This window comes from Balaenoptera ricei, chromosome 3 (genome assembly GCF_028023285.1).
Source record: "Balaenoptera ricei isolate mBalRic1 chromosome 3, mBalRic1.hap2, whole genome shotgun sequence".
NCBI classification, from domain to species: Eukaryota; Metazoa; Chordata; class Mammalia; order Artiodactyla; family Balaenopteridae; genus Balaenoptera; species Balaenoptera ricei.
The window spans coordinates 168,202,269-168,226,089 of record NC_082641.1 but is presented as its reverse complement, the minus strand read 5'-3'; the positions used below and the strand labels follow the sequence as shown (position 1 = coordinate 168,226,089).

The window sequence follows — 23,821 nt, the reverse complement described above, 5'->3', positions numbered from 1 at the left end:
AAGGGACTCCTACCCACCTCTTTCCTTAGCAATTACTTTAGAAAACTTGTAACTGTCAGTTCCTTATCTCTCTGAAATGTATGTAAACCTTTTAAAAGTAAAATAAGCTGGAAGCAGATTTCTGACTTAGGAATGTTTTCTCAAGGACCTAGAATCCACCTCTCTGAAATGTAATCTTCAAAGACTGTAGAGCCCTTACATCTCAGGTTCTGAAGGAGCGCAGGACCCTAACTTCAGCAGGCACCTTGCTCCAAGTTGCAGAACTAAGTCTTGTCTTAACAGGTGAGAAGTTTGTACTTCCTTTGAATAAAGCCAAGTAACGAACACAGATAGTCACCCCAATTACCAGGTGAATCTAGGAGGAACTCTGTGTGACAAACGGTGCTGTCAAGTCCTCTTCCTTGAGGAGTAGCTACTGTTTATCTTGAGAGCATGTATGCAATTGGTTGTCGCTGCCTGGCTATACGAAAGGTTGATATTGCTTCTGTCTTTGCAATCTCTTAGCAGATTACCTGTGATGCACATCACATTCTGATTTAATGTTATTCAAAAATAAAACTGTTTTCTTTCTCTTCTACCTTTGTAGAGAGGTTTTCAGGGTAGGGAGGACATTTCATTTTTAATTATATTTTCCCAGTGAAATAGACACTGAAACAGAGCTGTGTTGTGTCAAATGCATCATGAGAACCTCAGAACCTCAGAAATGCCTCTCTGGACATATGCCAACCCTCCACCCCACTCTGCTACTTGGGCTCTGGGGTGTATTAGGGCAGAGAACTGAACATCTCTGTCTCCCAGTTGTACATCACTCACCTTGCATAGTGCCTAACCTCTGCTGACACTAAACTGGTAAGAACCAGTGACTGTTCTAAGAATCAGTGACACTCACTGAATTTACCAAGGAAAGAATGGCCAGTGCTCACTCCACAAATGGTGGGCCTCCAGGGGTACTTTTTCGGAGTGTGTTGCTTCTGTCTTGTGTGATGTCAGAATTACAATTCTAGAATTTCCACTAATAGAAACTAGAAAGACTGTCGAAGAGAGACAAAGACTATGGAAACAATTTGATATAAGAGGATAATTATGAACAGAAAAAAAGAAGCAAGAGTGAGATTCCTGGGGTCCTGTGGTCATGACTGTGGTCATACTTGTGTCTCTAAGAAATCTGAGATTTTAAAAAAATGTGCATAGGTCTTGGTTCCACCCCGTGGTGTGGGGGTACTGGGTCTGGATGGGGCTTCATCATATATGATTTTTTTTAAAGCTCCCCAGGTGATTCTGATGGGATATAGGTTCACACACAGGTATAGGACAATGTGTATGCACAATGCACTTCTTATCTTAGCTGTGGTGAGAAAACTGTCTAGACTCAGAAGATCATGGCAGCAGACAGGGAAATCCTAGGACATAGAGAGTTACAGAGACATTCCAGCAATGGGAGCCAGATAACAGCTCAGGGAAGTAGATTCCAAGATCGGCATAGGGGGCAATGAAGCATAGCCATAGGATACCAGAGTGATGAGGGCACACGCGTGGCAATGACCCAACAGGTCTGCCTGCCTACTTTGAAACTGAGTCCAGACACTGCAGAACAAATAAAGAATGATAACAATTTTGCCCAAGAAAACTAGGATTACCATTTTTCACATTTCTGATGCTGACAACTGGCAACAAGGAGGTATCTCTGTGTCCAGCCCGACACTCTATAGGCTGAAGCCTAAAGTCAGATCCACTTCTTCCCCTTCCTGGTCACCTTTAGTCTCTCATCTGTCAGGTCTTCCCTCATCCTCTTGAGCACCTGTCACTCCCATTCAGCTCCCCACAGTTTACCTTCCACTCCTTTCTGCGGAGTTTAGCAGAGATGGGTCAGACCCAAAAAATATGCAAAGATCTAGTCCTCAGAGCAATGTATTAACAAGTGGTGGCCAGAGAAAGACTCTTACACACAGACTCTCCTCCAACTCCATGGCTCCAAATAAAAATTTATAGAACTAACCAACCAAGACGTTCTTCTACTTCCAAAATTGATGAGCTCATGTCCCAGGTTTATACCTCTAGTTATAGAGCTAATATCCTGGGAGACCCAACTCAGCTCATAATGACCCCAGGGAATAGACAGGAGCTCCATCCTAATGAGGAAGCCAAACTTAATGAAATGGCTTCAGGACAAAGTTCATTCCCCATAGCCCTGGCTCTGATAAATACCCTAGACTCCCAGCTACAACAAGGGAATCAGCCATTATCACTTGCATTTTGGCAGAGATTCAATGTCAGTCACTCTACCCTTCTGGGTTCTTAGCTGACTTTTGTAATAAAAGACCAATTAACAGAGAAAAAACAAACAAATTTATTAACATGTATACCTCATGTATACATGGGAGATAACTAGGGAAGAGTGAAAAACTCTGAGATGACTTAGAATTCAGGCTTAAATACCATCTTAATTGCAAAAGGAGTGCGGATATAGGCCGCACTTAAGGGAGAACAAGTGGTTTTTAGGAAAGATGAATGGGCCTTAGCAGAATAGACAGGACACATGATAGTTTCTGACAAATTTCATCTGGATGTGGTGTCACTTTGTATGTCTTCTCCCATGATAAGAGTTAGTTTTCCCTGTGGGATGAAACTCCTGGGGAGGGGATTTTTGACAGCCACATTCCTTTTGGAGGATATGTTTATAGATACATAAGGGGGAGTTCAGAGAAAGCCTCTCCCTGCATTCACTGTGTTTTAAGTGCTTTTAGCTCAAAATAATCAAGATAGCATAGTGGAATCTTTTGGGGTGACATACTTTCCTACCCTCCAAGACAAATAGCAGATAGGCAAGTAAGTAAATGGGGAAGAAGGGAAAACTCTTCCTTATTGTAGAATATTGACTCATAAATATAGGGAAAAAATGGGCTTAGAAAATTAACCATATTGCAAGCATCATAGTAAAACTGATTCAGGAACACATCAATGGATACTAAATGGTTGAGCCAAGGAGAGCTTAAGGAAAAACACAGCCTTAGTGTATCTCTACATAACCATTTACTAATTACAAAAAAAAAAGAGTAAGTATAGAACAATTGGTCAATGTTAACATCAACGTTAAAGGGGCAAAATATCATGTGCTCAGAATGTAATTCTCTGAGAAGGACACAACATCACTTATGGAGTATTCCAAGAAAAATGCATTGCCTGCATCTGATCATGAGGGTCAGAGAATCTCAAGTGATGGCCATTTGGTGATATAAGAGGCCTGCATTCTTCAAAAAGATCAACATCATGAGAGACCAAAAAAAAAAAAAGGCTGAGAAAGTGTTCCATCTGAAAGGAGACTATAGTCTCTACTGAACTTGGACTAGATCTTGTTCTGGGAGTGCCAAAAGGGTCACCATTGTGACTACTGATGAATTTGGAATATGAACTGTAGCTCAGAAAAAGTGTTGGGGAAATGTTAAATTTCCTGAACGCGATAAGTGAATTGTGGTTATGAAAGGGACTAAAAAGGCATGGTGTTTGCAACCTACTCTCTAGTAGTTCAGGGAAAAAATTAAATATATCTGTATATATATGAGAGAAAGAACAAGATTGAGCAAGTGCTCTAAAATGGCTTCAAAATGGTAAATCCGGGTAAAGAATGTACAGTTCTTTGTGCTATTCCTGCAAATTTTCTGTAAGCCTAAAATTGTTTCCCCCAAAATGGGGGGAGCCCTTCCTTTGTTTTTCTTGCACAGTTCCATCATTAAAAACTTTTTTGGATACTAGATCCACCTGAAATTTTGGAAATAAAGCATGAGGTTAAAAACTTGATTTTATTTCCATTCTTTTCTATTGACTTTATATTTATTGGTCATTAGCCAGAAGGCACCAGATCAGCAAGGTTCTAGTACAATTGTGTGAATTAATACAGTTGGTCCAGTCCAGTACTGGGAACCTGATGGATCAAAGGGGAGCAATGGGTAAGGTTAGGTTATACTCAGATATTCACACAATGCATATTGCAAGTAAGAATAGGATAAAAGTAGCAACTCATCTCCTTTGAAACTTGTTATTCTTTTGACAAACAAGTCAACAGTAGCCTAAATTCCCTCCCCAGGGCCTGAGGCTGTGCAGCCTCAGCCTTGCTCTCCTTCCGATTGTTCGAAGGCTCTAGTCTCCCTGGGGCAAGGGCCAGCCTTACCCTACATATCCTTCAGTACCTTGAAGAGCACTAGGGTAGGCTGCCGATGGGTAGGTGCCATCTTGGGGTCCAACCTGGTCCAGGAACCAGAGCTCCAGCACACCTCGAGACAGCGCATATGGGCAGCGTGCCTGGTGTTGAGGCTGCATGCATCCTTAAAATGCTGGAACCGCATCTCCAGTGCCAAAGCCCGGGCTGGGGCAGGCAGTTCTCCAGCAGGAGGTGCCTTCCTGCCCAAACAGGCTCCATGTCCTCCGTGGGGCACAGAGCTCCACCCAGCATGCACGAGTCTGGGAGCTTCCTCCTCTGCCATGCTCCTCTGGAGTGAGGCTGCAACTTCACCAAAGGGTGGTAGTCCTACAGGCTGAGAGGTTTAAGTACTTATTTATGTCCATTGGGATGGAGGTGAATGTATCATGTGGCTTCCTGTGCCAAGTACCATGGGTAACTCTTTAATCTTCCTTGTCTGATGTCAACTATGTCTTGGCAGGCAGAATGGATGAGCAGGACAGAGGGAGTCCTAAGAGTTCAGGTTCACTATTCACCCCTGTTTTCCTTTTCCCCATTTCCCAGGCCTGAACCCCATTGTCTCCAGTCAGGGCAAGACATCAGCATCTGAAGATCTCAGAGAGGTTCTTACCTTCCCTGGGTTTGGTGTGGACAGGCTTGTGAGCACAGAGTATGTATATGTGCATAGAGGGAGGAAGGGTGAAAATCAGGGATGGGGGAAGGGGAGTTCTTTATTATTGTCTTTACATGTTTTTGAAAAGTAAGCCTGACATTACATGTCACAATTCTGTAGGTATTTGTTGTCACCAGAGAAATAGAGAAGAGAGGTGGAAAGGTCAGCCCATCTTGGGGATTCAGGACTTTCTTCCTTAATCATATTAGTTCCAAGACCTAAAGGTGGCCCCCATTCTTGTTTCCACTCACAGAGGACTCTGAAAACAGACTCACGTATCTGATGCAAAATCAACACCTAAGGAAACCCAAATCTTCAAAGGATAGTAATACCCTCATTCTTACTCCCAAGATTCCAGGGAAAATTCAGAGTCACCACAATAGCTGGCCAAAGGAGATCCACAAAATTATACAAGGTGTTTTTAAAAACAAGCAGTAGAAAATTGGAAATTTCTCTTCCCCTATTCTGAAAATTGAGGAATAGGTGACTCAATAAATACTACAAATCAAAGTGGTCCTTGAGTCCAGAAACAGATGGACCTGTTTCACAGGTATAGGCAAGGGTTTGGAGAATTACTGCAAATCATGAGTTACCAGTTGTCAGTCAGCAAACTTGAGCAAGTTGACAAACCTCTATGAACCTCACTTTTCCTTGTCTGTTAAATAGGGATAAAGACTTTACGAAGCCATTATGAAGGTTAAAAGAATTGGTATGTGTGAAATGCATGGCAAGCAAAGGGTACTCAACCAATGATTGCCTTTCATCCTCTGTTGCTTTCCCTCTTCTGTTGACAGCAGTCATCCCAGAAAAGCATCATTCACATATCTGAGTCACAATTACCTCATCTGGAGTAGCAACAAAGATATCACAGGGTATTTGTGGTGAGTGTGTAAGATGAGATAAGAGAAACACCAGGTAGGTAAGAGGCATATATCCAGTTGGGTTGATGCTCAAAACCTCATAGCCATTGACTAGAAACAATGCTACTCTCATGTTTATTATACATATTTTTTTTCATACTGTGGAGAAGGGAGTTCAACCAGAGAGGGGAAAAATGTGACTCTTGCAAAAGTTCTCCCACCTTTCAGGTGTCCATCAAATCCAGGAGAAACCAGATGAATTATTGACAATGTGGACTGCCATGAGATTGAGGTCTGGAAGAGTTCTAAATATAATTATGACTCTCTTGATGAACAGTTCTTCCCACCAGAGAAATTCTGCTAATTAGCAGAAGGGATGGAGCTGGAAAACAGGGTGCTCTCAGTCATGGGTTAGCCAGTGTCTTGCTAGAGGTGAATGCAGAAGTGAACTGACACTACTATAAGTGGAATCCAACCCTCTCCCAGCTCAAATCCTGATATGGTCAAATAAATACAATCCTCAGTGGGTGTGACACTAAAAGAACCCAAAGGTTGTAGTGAAGGGCAGTAATCACATTTTAAACCAAAGGAGAATTGAAACTGCCTCAGCCCCAACCCAGCTCTTCTAATGGTGAGCTCAAAATGATCAGCACCTCATCCCTTTCTGGGAAAATAAAACAAATAAATGATCTCTTTCAGTCTCCAGTGTTGTCTATTCAAAATGTGCAACATAAAATCAAAAATTATAAATCATCCAAAAAAGCAAGAAAAAAAAAGTTACCTGCCAAGAGAAAACACCATCAATTCAGGTAGACCCATAGATAACTCAGGTTTAGAATTAGAAGACAATAATTTTTAAATAGCTAGTGCAAGTAGGTTAAATGATGTGGAGGATGAGTATAAGATTGAGTGACAGGAGAGATTTCCTGCAAGGAAATGGAAGTTTTGCAAGAGCAATAGTGTAATTCTAGACCTGAAAAATACAATCTGTAATAAAGAAATCATTGAATGAGATTAAGAGCATCTTGGACACAGCAAAAGGAAAAACTCGTGAACTAGAACATAAATTGGCAAACTTTCTCTAAGTTACCTGATAGTAAATATTTAGGCTTGGCAAGCCATATGATTTCTGTCACAACTACTGAACTCTGCTGCTTTTCCACAAAAGTGGCCTTAGACAATGTGTAAATGAATGAGTGTAGCTTTGTTCCAACAAGACTTTTAAAATAAAAACAGCCAGTGGACCATATCTGGCCCATGGGCCATATTTTCCTGACCTCTGAACTATAAGACTAGTCAATAGAAAGTCCTCAAACTAAACACAGAAAGAGAACTGAATGGAAACAAATAATTGTATCAGAGACCTGTGGGAAAATATCAAACAATCTTAAAAATGTGTCAAGAAGTCCCAGAAAGAGAAAAGGGAAATATTTCCCCCAAACACTTGACAAGGTACTGGCCTAAATTTTTCCATATAATATATAACCCCTGTGCATAGATCCAATAATCTCAGTAACACTCAAGTTGAATGATTAAAAAGAAACCTAGACTTCAGCACATTATTATCTAGTGGCTTAAAACATATAATAGAGAGAAAGTCTTAAAAGTAACAAAGAAAACAAGACCCATCATAATTAAGGATCTCTATCAAATATATACCTGAACTCATCAGAAACAATGGAGACAAGAAACCAATGGAAAGACATATTTACAGTACTGAAAGAAAAAAAAAAAACAACTGTCCATCTACAATTTTATAACCAGCAAAATAAGAACATTTTCAGACAAATGAAAGAGAATTTCCAGCACACTCAAACAAGACTTGTTAAAGGAAATATTTCATACTAAAGTGAAATGATAGAGATGGAAGCCAGGGAATGAAAAGCAGCAAAAATAGTAAATATGTGAATAAATATAACAAATATTTCCTTTAAAGGGTTAAAATACCACTCCCTGTCTAGACAAAAATACTAAAAATTCATTGGGGATTTAAACATATGTAGAAATAAACATATGACAATAACACAATAGCCAGAAAAACCAAAAATGGATTTAAAATATTGTAAATTTTCTATATTATACCTGAATTCATAAAACACTAAATCAAACTGTAAACTGTAGGAAGTAGAAGGGCATAGTGTAAATATTAAAACAGACACTAAAAAAATTAAAAAATTAAGAAAGTGGTATACCTTTTGAGGGGATAAAATGGAATGCCCATTTTGATTCATCAAAAAGAATGGGAGGGAGTTACCTGGTGGACTAGTGGTTAGGCTTTCAGGCTTTCACTGCTGCAGCCTGGGTTCAGTCCCTGTTGCAGAACTGAGATCCCACAAGCCACATACTGTGGCAAAAAAAGAAAAAAGAAAAAAAGAATGCCAATAGAAGAAGTAATTTTTTAAAGGAAGAACAGATGATAAAAGTGGAGAACAAGGAGCAAAATGAAGATTTAAATGCAACCTGAGCAATAACTACAATAAATATAAATAGACTAAATACTCCAATTAAAAGGAAGATATTGTTAGAGGTTTAAAAAATATAGAGAGCCTATGATAAGCTATTTTGATAAGCAACTCACTTTAAAGCAAAAGACTAGATAAGAAAGTAAAGGGATAGAGAAAAAATACCTTGCAAACATTAATCATAAGACACCTGGTGAAACTATATTAGTATTATGAAGATATTAGAAAAAGATGTTATCAGTAACACAGATATTCATCTCACATTTATAAGTGTCAGTTCATCAAAAAGACCTACATAGGATGCTTCCACCACAACCCCTGGGATCAATAGAGGCTGAGTAGAGAAACTGTACTTCCACACCCACCTGGCACTAATGAGGTGGTAACCCTCTTTTTATCCAGTGGAACAGTCTCAGAGGAGGCCTACAAAAATACAAGACAGAAAACCACAGCCTTATAATACCCCAAATGTCCAAGCTCTGATCAAATATCACTCATCATATCGAAATCCAGGAAAAACTCAAACTAAATGAAAAAAAGACAACAGATGCCAAAATCGAGATGACCGAGATGTCAAAATATATGAAAAGACCTTAAAGCAGCCAATGTAAAAATGTCTCAATAGGCAATTACAAATGCATTTGAGAAAAATGAAAAATAGAAGAAATAGAAGATATAAAGAAACACAAATACAAATTTTTAGAACTCAAAATAAATTAGCTGAAATTTAAAAACCCAGTGGTTTACTCAAGAACAAACTGGAGAAGACAGAGGAAAGAATCAATGAATTTCAAGACAGAACAAGAGAAATTACCTAACATGAACAACAGAAAGAAGATTGACTAAAGAAAGAGGACCAGAGATGCAGGACCTGTGGGACTATAGCAAAAGATCTAGCAATCATATACTCAGAATTACAGAAAACAGGTGAAAGTGGGTGGAGCTGAAAAAGTATGCAAAGGAAATGGCTGAAAACTCACCAAATGTGGCAAATAAATAAATAAATAAATAAAAGCTACATGAACCTCAAACAGGATAACCCCAAAGAAATCCATGCAATGACATCATAGCCAGACTTTGGAAACTAAACGCAAAGAAAATTTATGAAAGTAGTGAGTGAGAAATGACACATTACCTATAGAGGAAAAACAAATCATTTGACAGCAGATTTCTTATCAGAAACTGTAAAGGTCAGTAGGAAGTGGCACAGTATTATTCAAGTCCTGAAAGAAAAAATCTGTCATTTGATATCTTGTGAAAATATATTTCAGTGAAGAAGGGGAAATGAAATACATTTAAAGAAACTAAGAGAATCTGTTGCTAGAAAGCCTACTCTAAAAGAATGACTAAAAGAACTTTTCTAAACAGAAAAGAAAAGATAAGGATTCTTAGAAAAAAGAATAGAACCATTGTAAAGCAATTATACTTCAATAAAGATGTTTAAAAAAAAAGAAAAAAAAGAAAAAAGAATAGAGAAAGAACAAAAATACGTGAAATACAGTAGACTTTCTCCACTTGAGTTTTCTAAATTATGTTTGCAAGGTGAAGAAAAAATTATCACATTGTCTAATGTGGTTCTCAATAAATACAAGAAATATTTTAATCAATTAAATTACAATTGGGTTGGGTAAAGGGACATAAAGGGAGATAAAGTTTCTACACTTACTCAAACTGATAAAATGTTGATATCAGTAGATTTTGAAAAACTATGTATATATAATGCAATACCTAGAGGAGCTGCTGAAAAAAGGTATGCAAAGAGATACACTCAAAAACACTAATGATAAATCAAGAAAAAATTGTATAAGAAAAACAAGGCCCATCTATATGCTGCATATAAGAGACTACAGATATAAGGACACACAGACTGAAATTAAAGGGATGGAAAAAGATATTCCATGCAAACTGAAACAAACAAAGAAAAAAAACCTGTGTAGCTATACTTACATCAGACAAATAGACTAAAAAAAGACTATAGTAAGAGACAAAGAAGGGCATTACATAATGGTAAAGGGGAATCTAACAAGAGAATATAACATTTGAAAATATTTATACATCAAAAGTAGGAGAACCTAAATACATAAAGTAATTATTATAGACCTAAGGGAGAAATAGAACACAATAGTATAATAGTAGGACATTTTCATACCTCACTTACATCAATGAATAAATCATCCAGACAGAAAATCAACATGAAAACATTAGGCTTAAACAACACATTAGACCAAATTCAGAAAAGTCCATGCAAAAGCAACAGTATACACATTCTTCTCAAATGCCCATAGAATATTCCTCAGGATAGGTCATATGTTAAGCTACAAAAAATGTCTTAAGTTTAAGAAGAGGAAATCATATCAAGCACTTTTCCAACCACAATGATGTGAAATTAGAAATCTATTAAAAGAAAAAACTGAAAAAACCCACAAATATGTGGTACAGAACAGCATGGTATGGAACAACCAATGGGTCGAAGAAGAAACCAAAAGAAACATCCAAAAATACCTTGAGACAAAAATGAAAATGGAAATGCAACCTACCAAAACTTATGGGATGCAACAAAAGCAGTTCTAAGAGGAAAGTTCATAGCGATAAATGCCCACATTAAAACAAACAAACAAAAAACAAGAAAAATCTCAAATAAATTATCTAAATTTACACCTCAAGGAACTAGAAAAAGAAGAACAAATGAGCCAAGAGACAATAGACAGAAGGAAATCCAAAGACCAGAGCAGAAATAAATGAAACAGAGATAAAAAGACAATAGAAAAGACCATTGAAACTATGAAAACGTTCTATAAAAAGATAAACTAAATTGACAAAGCTTTACCTAGACACCAGTATAAAAACAGAATGCTCAAATAAATAAAATCAGAAAAGAAACAAACTCATTAAATGACACTACAGAAATATAAAGGATCGTAAAAGACTGCTATAAACAATTATATACCAACTAATTTGACAACCTAGAGGAAATGAATAAATTCAAGAAACATTCAACATAACCAAGACTAAAACAAGAAGAAAGAGAAAATCTGAACAGATTCATTAGTAGTAAGGAGATTTAATCAGTAATCAAAAACCTCTGAACAAACAGAAGTCCAGAACCAAACATTCAAAGAAAAATTAATATCAAACCTTCTCAAACTCTTCCAAAACACAAAAGAGGAGAAGACACTTCCAACTTATTTTACAAGGTCAGCCTTACCTTGATACCAAAACCAGACAAACATGCCACAAGAAAAGAACATGACATAGGAATACCCCCAATGAAATTAGATGTAAAAATCCTCAACAAAATATTGGCAAACCAAATTGAACAACACATTAAAAGGATCATACATGATGATCAACTGGGATTTATTCCAGGAATGCAAAGGTGGCTCCACATGCACAAGCAAATTAAGGCAATATACCACATTAACAAAATAAAGCATAAAATCATATGATTATCTAAACAGATGTAGAAAAAGCATTTGACAAAATTCAACATCTATTTACGATTTTTAAAAAACTTTCAACAGTGTGGGTATAGAAGAAATGTAACTCAACTTAATAGAGACCATATATGACCAGCTTACAGCAAACATCATACTCAGCAGTGAAAAGATGAAAGCTTTCCCTCTAAGATCAGGAACAAGACAAGGATGCCCACTCTTGCCACTTTTATTCAACAAAGCATTGGAAATCTTAGCCACAGCAATTAGGCAAGAAAAAGAAATGTGATCCAAATCAGAAAGGAAGAAGAAAAATGATCACTATTTGCAGATAACATGATATTATATTAAAAAACCCAAAAGGCTCCACCAGAAAAACCTATTAACCAAAAAATTTGGTAAAGTTGCAGCATACAAAATCAATATACAAAAATCTGTTGCATTTTTATACACTAATAATGAACAATCAAAAAATTAAGAAAACAATTTCATTTACAAATGCATCAAAAAGAATAAAATATCTAGGAATAAAGTTAACCAAGGACATGAAAGACCTATACAATGAAAAGTATAAGACATTGATGACAGAAGTTGAAGAAGACACAAATAAATGGAAAGATATTTCATGTTTCTGGATGGGAAAAATTAATGTTTTAAAATTTCCATATTACCCAAAGCAATCTACAGATTAAATGCAATCCCTATCAAAATTCCAATGGCATTTTCACAGAAATAGAACAAAAAATCTTAAAATTTGTAAAGAATCACAAAAGATCCCAAGTAGCCAAAGTAATCTTGAGCAGAAACAACAAAGCTGGAGGTATCATGTTCTATTATTTCACACTATATTACAAAGCTATAAAATAATCAAGACACTATGGTACTGGCATAAAAACAGACACATGGATCAATGGAACAAAAATGATCAGAAATAAATCCATGAATACATGGGCAAATAACTTTTGACCCAATTAAACTTCAACCCAAATGTTTACAAAATAATATTTTGAGCCAAGAAAACAAAGGGGAAAAAGAGAGTTCCTCAATAAATGCTGTTGGAAATATTGGACAGTCACATGCAATAGAATGAAACTGAACCATTATCTTACACCATACACAAAAATTAGCTCAGAATGGATTAAAGCGTTGAATATGTGACCTGAAACCTTAAAACTCCTAGAAGAAAACATGGAGAAAAAGCTCCTTGACATTAGTCTTGGCAATTATTTTTTGGATCTGACACTAAAAACAAAGGCAACCATAACAACAATAAACAAGTGGGACTCCATCAAACTAAAAACGCTTGCACAGCAAAAGAACCATCAACGAAATAAAAAGGCAACCTACAGAATAAGAGGAATATCTGCAAACCATATATCAGATATGGGGCTAATATCCAAATTATATAAAAAATTCATATAACTCAATAGCAAAAAAACCACAAATAATATGATTAAAATATGGGCAAAAGGATATTTTTCTCAAAGAAGACATATAGATGGCAACTGTCACATGAAAAGATTCTCAACATCACTAATCATCAGGGAAATGCAAATTAAAACCACAATGAGATATCACCTCACACCTGTTGGTATGGCTGTTAAAAAAGAAACAAGAAATAACAAGTGTTGGCAAGGATGTGGAGAAAAGGGAATCTTTGTGAACTGTTGGTGGAAATGTAAATTGATGCAGCCACTATGGAAAACAGTATGCAGTTCCCTCAAAATTAAAAGTAGAATTACTCTATGCTTCAACAATTCCACTTCTGGGTATTTATCCAAAGAAAATGAAAACACTAACTCAATAAGATATCTACACCCCCTGTTCACTGCAACATTATTTATAACAACCAAGATGTGCAAACAACCTAAGAGTTCATTAACGGATGAATGGATAAAGAAAATGTGATATATATATATGTATGTATATATATATATATATATATATATATATATATATATATATATATATATATGTATGTATACACACACACACACACACCACACACACACACACACACACCACGTAATGTTATTTAGCCTTAAAAAAAAAGAAAATCTTGCCATTTGTGAGAACATGGATGGACCTTGAGGGCATTATGCTAAGTGAAATGAGTCAGACAGAGAATGACAAATACTGTATGACCTCTGTATGTACTTATATGTGGAATCTAAAAAAGAGCAAAACCAAAGTCATAGATACAGTGTACAGATTGGTAGTTGACAGAGGTGAAAGTTGAAGCATTGGCAAAATGAGTGAAGAGGATCAAAAGTTACAACCTTTCAACTATAAAATAAATATGTCTTGGGGATGTAATGTACAGCATGGTTAATATTGACTATAGTTAATAATACCGTATTGCATATTTGAAAGTGGTTAAGAGAGTAGATTCTAAAGTTCTCATTGGGGGAAAAAATTTGTAATTATATGGCGACCTATGTTAACTATCCTTATTGTGGTGATTGTTTTGCAACAAACATAAATATCGGATCATTACATCGTACACCTGAAACTAATATAATGTGATAATGCCATTTATACCTCAATAAAATGGGATACAAAAAAACACCGCTCAAAACAACAAAAATCCCTAAATTTTAAGTGTATCATATTCAAACTGCACAAAAATCAAAGATAAAGAGATAATGGTGACCAGACCTCTACCTGGAAAAGAAGGAGGAAATAAAATCTGGAAAGGGAAGCACCAGAACGCATATCACTCCTGTTGTTCTGATCTGATCATCAATTCTCTCCCACAAAGACAGAGATGACATCAGACTAGGACTATTCTGGAGTTTTACATGGGACTTGACACCTGGAAGTCACTTGCTATCTTAACATCCACCTAATTGCCCATAGATAAATACAGATGGTCCCCAACTTACGATGTTTTGACTTAAGATTTTTCAACTTTACAATGGTGTGAAAGTGATATGCATTCAGTAGAAACTGTACTTCAAATTTTGAATTATGATCTTTTCCTGGGCTAGCAATGTAAGGTACAATACTCTTTCATGATGCTGGGTAGCTGCACCTAGATTAGGTGTGTTAAGCACATTTTCAACTTACAAAATTTTCAACTTAGGGTGGGTTTATCTGTATTTAACCCCATGGTAAGTGGAGGAAGATCTCTACATAAACCTCTCCACCTGTGGAACTACTACCCTTTGGCTAGTCTACAGCCTCGCTTACACCTGAAGACAGCAGAGGTGAAGGCCCCAGAACCCCACACGCTGGGCAGAGCCCTAGCCCCATGGAAGAGGTGGCCGTGTTCCAGCCCTGCGGCCTTTTCCCCAAATGACCATCCCCTCCAGGCAAAAGGGTGCCTCCTGCTGGAGAACTGCATGACCCTTGCCTGGCAGTACTGCTGGAAATATGGCTCTTCAACTTCAGCAAGGCAGACAGCCCCCACGCCATCAGCACTGCCTGCCCACCTGTGCCATCTTCCCTGCAGTTGCACTGGAACTCTGGTCCTGGACTAAGGGTGTGTGATTGCGCCCACCAACGCATGGCCTCCAATGGAGCCCCCAGATGAGAAGGAGGAGACGTGGTGTGGGGCTGGTCCAGTACCACTGACAGACTTGTGGCTGTGAACAATAGGAGGAGGGCCAGACCAAGGCTGAGTCACTTTGGACACTGGGGAGGCTGCAGAATGAATGTTGGGCAACACACATGTTGGTCTATAACACATCCACCCCAAAATTCATTGACATTATAAAGAACCACTTGAAAACTTGCTTCCTCTAAATGGCATACAACTGTCTGTCATTTTTAAGGAAATGTGTTGATTACTAAAGTCTATATGCATTTTAATAGAAAGAGCTAATAAAGGGTTCACAGTGCCCAGCATGTTAAATGCAGTTATTCATTTTATCCTTCCTAAAACTATGTTAGTTAATAACATCAGTTCTACTGTAAGCTCCTGTTGGCTTGACCTTCAAAATGTACCCAGATGACTGTATAGCACAGGGAACAATACTCAATATCTTGTAATAACCTATAATGGAAAAGAATCTGAAAAAGAATGCATATATATATATGAATCACTTTGTTGTACACTTGAAATTAACAACATTATAAATTAACTATACTTCAATTTTTATAGAAAGACAGAAAAAAAAAAGTACCCAGAACCTGACCACTTCTGCTGCCTACTATATTTCCACCCTGGTCCAAGTGCCATCATTTCTCGCCTGAATTACTACAGGAGTTTTGTGGTGGACCCTACAGAGCAGCCAGGGTGTTTCTATTTAAAAAAGGGGGGGCAGATCATACCTCCTATCTACTCAAAACCCTATCTCTTCACGTAGCCTATCAGGCCTTATGAGATGTGGGCCGCGTTTTCTGGCCAGCTCTCCCTCACTCTCTCCCTAACTCTCTCTGCTCTAGAACACTGTCCTCAGCCTTTGCTCAGCTGTCCCCTCTGCCTAGAACACTTTGTATCAGTAACCAGACTCCGAACTCTCCCAGGGCTGGACCATACCCTCTCTTTCACCACTCTGTGTGCACACCCATTTGGTTGCCAAAACTCCACTGGTCCTAGGGATATGAATGCAGGTCTCTTGGGAGCAGTATGAATGAATGATTGAGAAGAGACTTTTGTCCAGTGTGTTCAAGGGGAGGTTTATAGAAGACATGGCTCAAGACATTATTTCCCAAATCTCTCCAAATCCCTTGTGATAGAAACCTGATAGAAGCCAGTTCTTGCTGGGGTTTTCTCCTCCCATCTCATTTCCCTTCCTACTGAGGTGGGAGATAGATGGGCCTCTGGGTTGAGCAGCTGGAGGTTGTCAAGCTGGAGTAAATTGGAGCTTTGTTTTCCCTAGACATGCCAAGCACAAAGTTAATGGCAGGAGCTGAGCTCTGCTGGAGTAAAGAGAAAAGAGGACCACATCTATCACTCCTGAGGTCAACGAAACCTCCTCAACTACACATGAGCAAAAATGCTCCTTGGGAATCAAAAGGGAGGGGGTGTCATCCCATAATATATGTTGTCATACTCCCTTTAGCCATTGCACTGGAATCCGTCTTAGCAAAGAGATGTGCACGGATATTAGGAAGGGCCCTAAGGAAGTCGAGATGTGGAAAAAAGAAGTGAGATATTTGGCCAGAGGAGAACAAAGACCTGGAAGAACTGTCCCTATATAAATGATTTAACTGCCTTGTTACTGTGCATCTCCTCATTAGGGAGGATGCCTACACCCTTTTTCTCCAGGTTTGTATTTCTGCCTTGCCTCTGTCTTAAATAAATGAACTACCTCTTTGTTTGCTCACCCACGTGTTGTGCTGTGCTAATAATAATAAACTTTTACCTGTTTTTACAGTTTTTGCCTCCTTAAAACATTCTTGCTTTCAAACGGGGCAAGAGCAAGGGCAACTTTTCTTCTAACCTCTCACCCCTGGTGGATTGGCAGCTAGGATTCCTGGTTTTCATCCAGGCTACTCAGGTTCAATTCCTGGGCAGGAACTAAGATCCTGCTTCAGGATTGCTCACTGCTGTCTCTCTGAGATCACAACCTTGGTGTCAATGATAAAGAATCAATCTACCCCCCAAATCCTTCTTGCATGGAATGACACATTTGTAATCTCTTTACCTTCCATGGTGTTATTCTTACAGGAAGACTAAAAACACTTCTAGCTGTTTATCTTTGATATTTTACACATTGATACTTATATTTAATGTACAATTTTAAGAAGGCACAAATCTCTTTACATTGCTTAATAACATAAGAAACATTGCAATGGAATTTCTTTTTTTTTAATTAGAGTATAATTGCTTTACAATCGTGTGTCAGTTTCTACTCGATAACAAAGTGAATCAGTTAGACATATACATATGTCCCCATATCTCTTCCCTCTTGCATCTCCCCCCCTCCCACCCTCCCTATTCTACCACTCTAGGTGGTCACAAAGCACCAAGCTGATCTCCCTGTGCTATGCGACTGCTTCCCACTAGCTATCTATTTTACGTAGTGTATATATGTCCATGCCACTCTCTCACTTTGTCCCAGCTAACCCTTCCCCCTCCCCGTATCCTCAAGTCCATTCTCTAGTAGGTCTCCGTCTTTATTCCTGTCTTGCCCCTAGGCTCTTCTGACCATTTTCTTTTCTTTTCTTTTCTTTTTTTTAAGATTCCATATATACGTGTTAGCATTTGGTATTTGTTTTTCTTTTTCTGACTTACTTCACTCTGTATGACAGTCTCTAGGTCCATTCACCTCACTACAAATAACTCAGTTTCATTCCTTTTTATGGCTGAGTAATATTCCATTGTATATATGTGCCACATCTTCTTTATCCATTCATCTGTTGATGGACACTTAGGTTGCTTCCATGTCCTGCTTATTGTAAATAGAGCTGCAATGAACATTTTGGTACATGACTCTTTTAAAATTATTGTTTTCTCAGGGTATATGCCCAGTAGTGGGATTGCTGGGTCATATGGTAGTTCTATTATTAGTTTTTTAAGGGACCTCCATACCTTTCTCCATAGTGGCTGTATCAATTTACATTCCCACCAACAGTGCAAGAGGGTACCCTTTTCTCCACACCCTCTCCAGCATTTATTGTTTGTAGATTTCTTGATGATGGCCATTCTGACCGGTGTGAGATGATATCTCATTGTAGTTTTGAGTTGCATTTCTCTAATGATTAATGATATTGAGCATTCTGTCATATGCTTGTTGGCAATCTATATATCTTCTTTGGAGAAATGTCTATTTAGGTCTTCTGCCCATTTTTGGATTGGGTTTTTTGTTTTTTTGATATTGAGCTGCATGAGCTGCTTGTATGTTTTGGAGATTAATCCTTTGTCAGTTGCTTCATTTGCAAATATTTTCTCCCATTCTGAGAGTTGTCTTTTCGTCTTGTTTATGGTTTCCTTTGCTATGCAAAAGCTTTTAAGTTTCATTAGGCCCCATTTGTTTATTTTTGTTTTTATTTCCATTTCTCTAGGAGCTGGGTCAAAAGGATCTTGCTGTGATTTATGTCATAGAGTGTTCTGCCTATGTTTTCCTCTAAGAGTTTGATGGTGTCTGGCCTTACATTTAGGTCTTTAATCCGTTTTGAGTTTATTTTTGTGTATGGTGTTAGGGAGCGTTCTAATTTCATTCTTTTACATGTACCTGTCCAGTTTTCCCAGCACCACTTATTGAAGAGGTTGTCTTTTCTCCACTGTATATTCTTGCCTCCTTTATCAAAGGTAAGGTGACCATATGTGCGTGGGTTTATCTCTGAGCTTTCTATCCTGTTCCATTGATCTATATTTCTGTTTTTGTGCCGGTACCATACTGTCTCGATTACTGTAGCTTTGTAGTATAGTCTGAAGTCAGGGAGCCAGATTCCTCAGCTCCGTTTTTCTTTCTCAAGATTGCTTTGGCTATTCGGGGTCTCTTGTGTTTCCATACAAATTGTGAAATTTTTTGTTCTAGTTCTGTGAAAAATGCCAGTGGTAGTTTGATAGGGATTGCATTGAATCTGTAGATTGCTTTGGGTAGTAGAGTCATTTTCACAATGTTGATTCTTCCAATCCAAGAACATGGTATATCTCTCCATCTACTTGTATCATCTTTAATTTCTTTCATCAGTGTCTTATAATTTTCTGCATACAGGTCTTTTGTCTCCTTAGGTAGGTTTATTCCTAGATACCTTATTCTTTTTGTTGCAATGGTAAATGGGAGTGTTTTCTTAATTTCTCTTTCAGATTTTTCATCATTAGTATAGGAATGCAAGAGATTTCTGTGCATTAATGTTGTATCCTGCTACTTTACCAAATTCATTGATTAGCTCTAGTAGTTTTCTGGTGGCATCTTTAGGATTCTCTATGTATAGTATCATGTCATCTGCAAACAGTGACAGCTTTACTTCTTCTTTTCCACTTTGGATTCCTTTTATTTCTTTTTCTTCTTTGATTGCTGTGGCTAAAACTTCCAAAACTATGTTGAATAATAGTGGTGAGAGTGGACAACCTTGTCTTGTTCCTGATTTTAGTGGAAATGGTTTCAGTTTTTTTTTTTTATAATTTTATTTATTTTATTTATTTATTTATTTTTAATTGATTGATTGATTGATTGCTATGTTGGGTCTTCGTTTCTGTGCTAGGGCTTTCTCTAGTTGCGGCAAGCGGGGGCCACTCTTCATCGCGGTGCGCGGGCCTCTCACTATCGTGGCCTCTCTTGTTGCGGACCACAGGCTCCAGACGCGCAGGCTCAGTAGCTGTGGCTCACGGGCGTAGTTGCTCCGCGGCATGTGGGATCTTCCCAGACGAGGGCTCGAACCCATGTCCCCTGCATTAGCAGGCAGATTCTCAACCACTGAGCCACCAGGGAAGCCCTGGTTTCAGTTTTTTGCCATTGAGGACGATGTTGGTTGTGGGTTTGTCATATATGGCCTTTATTATGTTGAGGAAGGTTCCCTCTATGCCTACTTTCTGGAGGGTTTTTATCATAAATGTGTGTTGAATTTGGTCGAAAGCTTTCTCTGCATCTATTGAGATGATCATATGGTTTTTCTCCTTCAATTTGTTAATATGGTGTATCACGTTGATTGATTTGCGTATACTGAAGAATCCTTGCATTCCTGGGATAAACCCCAATTGATCATAATATATGATCCTTTTAATGTGCTGTTGGATTCTGTCTGCTAGTACTTTGTTGAGGATTTTTGCATCGATGTTCTTCAGTGATATTGGCCTGTATTTTTCTTTCTTTGTGACATCTTTGTCTGGTTTTGGTATCAGGATGATGGTGGCCTCGTAGAATGAGTTTGGGAATGTTCCTCCCTCTGCTATATTTTGGAAGAGTTTGAGAAGGATAGGTGTTAGCTCTTCTCTAAATGTTTGATAGAATTCGCCTGTGAAGCCATTTGGTCCTGGGCTTTTGTTTGTTGGAAGATTTTTAATCACAGTTTCAATTTCAGTGCTTGTGATTGGTCTGTTCATATTTTCTATTTCTTCCTGGTTCAGTCTCGGAAGGCTGTGCTTTTCTAAGAATTTGTCCATTTCTCCCAGGTTGTCCATTTTATTGGCATATAGTTGCTTGTAGTAATCTCTCATGATCCTTTGTATTTCTGCAGTGTCAGTTGTTACTTCTCCTTTTTCATTTCTAAATCTATTGATTTGAGGTCTCCCTTTTTTTCTTGATAAGCCTGGCTAATGTTTTATCAGTTTTGTTTATCTTCTCAAAGAACCACCTTTTAGCTTTATTGATCTTTGCTATTGTTTCCTTCATTCCTTTTTCATTTATTTCTGATCTGATCTTTATATTTCTTTCCTTCTGCTAACTTTGGGGATTTTTGTTCTTCTTTCTCTAATTGCTTTAGCTGTAAGTTTAGGTTGTTTATTTGAGATGTTTCTTGTTTTGTAAGGTAGGCTTGTATAGCTATAAACTTCCCTCTTAGAACTGCTTTTGCTGCATCCCATAGGTTTTGGGTCATTGTGTTTTCATTGTCATTTGTTTCTAAGTATTTTTTGATTTCTTCTTTGATTTCTTCAGTGGTCTCTTGGTTATTAAGTAGTGTGTTGTTTAGCCTCCATGTGTTCATATTTCTTACAGATTTTTTCCTGTAATTGATATCTAGTCTCATAGCGTTGTGGTCAGAAAAAAGATACTTGATACGATTTCAATTTTCTTAAATTTACCAAGGCTTGATTTGTGACCCAAGATGTGATCTATCCTGGAGAATGTTCCATGAGCACTTGACAAGAAAGTGTATTCTGCTGTTTTTGAATGGAATGTCCTATAAATATCAATTAAGTCCATCTTGTTTACTGTATCATTTAAAGCTTGTTTTTCCTTATTTATTTTCATTTTGGATGATCTGTCCATTGGTGAAAGTGGAGTGTTAAAGTCCCCTACTATGATTGTTACTGTCGATTTCCCCTTTTATGGCTGTTAGTATTTGCCTTATGTATTGAGGTGCTCCTATGTTTGGTGCATAAATATTTACAATTGTTATATTTTCTTCTTGGATTGATCCCTTGATCATTATGCAGTGTCCTTCTTTGTCTCTTGTAATAGTCTTTGTTTTAAAGTCTATTTTGTCTGATATGAGAATTGCTACTCCAGCTTTCTTTTGATTTCCATTTGCATGGAATATCTTTTTCTATCCCCTCACTTTCAGTCTGTTTGTGTCCCTAGGTCTGAAGTGGGTCTCTTGTAGACAGCATATATATGGGTCCTGTTTTTGTATCCATTCAGCCAGTCTATGTCTTTTGGTTGGAGCATTTAATCCATTTACATTTAAGGTAATTATCGATATGTATGTTCCTGTGACCATTTTCTTAATTGTTTTGGGTTTATTATTGTAGGTCTTTTCCTTCTCGTGTGTTTCCTGCCTAGAGAAGTTCCTTGAGCATTTGGTGTAAAGCTGGTTTGGTGGTGCTGAATTCTCTTAGCTTTTGCTTGTCTGTAAAGGTTTTAATTTCTCTGTCAAATCTGAATGAGATCCTTGCTGGATAGAGTAATCTTGGTTGTAGGTTTTTCTCTTTCATCACTTTATATATGTCCTGCCACTCCCTTCTGGCTTGCAGAGTTTCTGCTGAAAGATCAGCTGTTAACCTTATGGGGATTCCCTTATGTGTTACTTGTTGTTTTTCCCTTGCTGCTTTTAATATTTGTTCTTTGTATTTAATTTTTGATAGTTTGATTAATATGTGTATTGGCATGTTTCTCCTTGGATTTATCCTGTATGGGACTCTCTGTGCTTCCAGGACTTGATTAACTGTTTACTTTCCCATATTAGGGAAGTTTTCAACTATAATCTCTTCAAATATTTTCTCAGTCCCTTTCTGTTTCTCTTCTTCTTCTGGGACCCCTATAATTCGAATGTTGGTGCATTTAATGTTTTCCCAGAGGTCTCTGAGACTGTCCTCTATTCTTTTCATTCTTTTTTCTTTATTCTGCTCTGCAGTAGTTATTTCCACTATTTTATCTTCCAGGTCACTTATCCGTTCTTCTGCCTCAGTTATTCTGCTGTTGATCCCTTCTAGAGAATTTTTAATTTCATTTATTGTGTTGTTCATCTCTGTTTGTTTGCTCTTTAGTTCATCTAGGTCCTTGTTAAACATTTCTTGTATTTTCTCCATTCTATTTCCAAGATTTGGGATCATCTTTACTATCATTATTCGGAATTTTTTTTCAGGTAGACTGCCTATTTCCTCTTCATTTGTTAGGTCTGGTGGGTTTTTGCCTTGCTCCTTCATCTGCTGTGTGTTTTTCTGTCTTCTCATTTTGCTTAACTTACTGTGTTTGGGGTCTCCTTTTCGCAGCCTGCAGGTTCGTAGTTTCTGTTGTTTTTGGTGTCTGTCCCCAGTGGCTGAGGTTGGTTCAGTGGGTTGTGTAGGCTTCCTGGTGGAGGGGACTAGTGCCTGTGTTCTGGTGGATGAGGCTGGATCTTGTCTTTCTGGTGGGAAGGTCCATGTCTGGGGTGTTTTTTGGGGGTGTCTGTGGCCTTATTATGATTTTAGGCAGCATCTGTGCTAATGGATGGGGTTGTGTTCCTGCCTTGCTAGTGTTTGGCATAGGTTGTCCTGCACTGTAGCTTGCTGGTCGTTGAGTGGAGCTGGGTCTTGGCCTTGAGATGGAGATCTCTGGGAGATTTTTGCCGTTTGATATTATGTGGAGCTGGGAAGTCTCTTGTGGACCAGTGTCCTGAACTTGGCTCTCCCACCTCAGTGGCACAGCCCTGACGCCTGGCTGGAGCACCAAGAGTCTGTCATCCACACGGCTCAGAATAAAAGGGAGAAAAAAAAGAAAGAAAGAAAGAAGAAGGTAAAATAAAATAAAATAAAGTTATTGAAATAAAAAATAATTATTAAGAAAAAAAATGTTTTTAAGTAATAAAAAAAGAAACAAAAAACGGACAGACAGAACCCTATGACAAATGGTAAAAGCAAAGCTATACAGACAAAATCACACACAGAAGCATACAGATACACACTCACAAAAAGAGAAAAAGGGAAAAATATATATATATAGCATTGCTCCCAAAGTCCACCTCCTCAATTTGGGATGATTTCTTGTCCATTCAGGTATTCCACAGATGCAGGTACATCAAGTTGATTGTGGAGATTTAATCCGCTGCTTCTGAGGCTGCTGGGAGAAATCTCCCTTTCTCTTCTTTGTTCGTACAGCTCCAGGGGTTTCAGCTTTGGATTTGAACCCGCCTCTGCATGTAGGTCGCCTGAGGGCGTCTGTTCTTCGCTCACACAGGATGGGGTT

General features: G+C 38.0%; 1 protein-coding gene across 1 annotated transcript in view; it reads right to left on the bottom strand.

Moving 5' to 3' along the window:
* The window catches only part of LOC132363461 (olfactory receptor 2M3-like), a 42,293-nt gene that overhangs the window by 1,941 nt on the left and 16,531 nt on the right, over nucleotides 1–23,821 (bottom strand). The gene's annotated exons all lie outside the window — the stretch shown is intronic.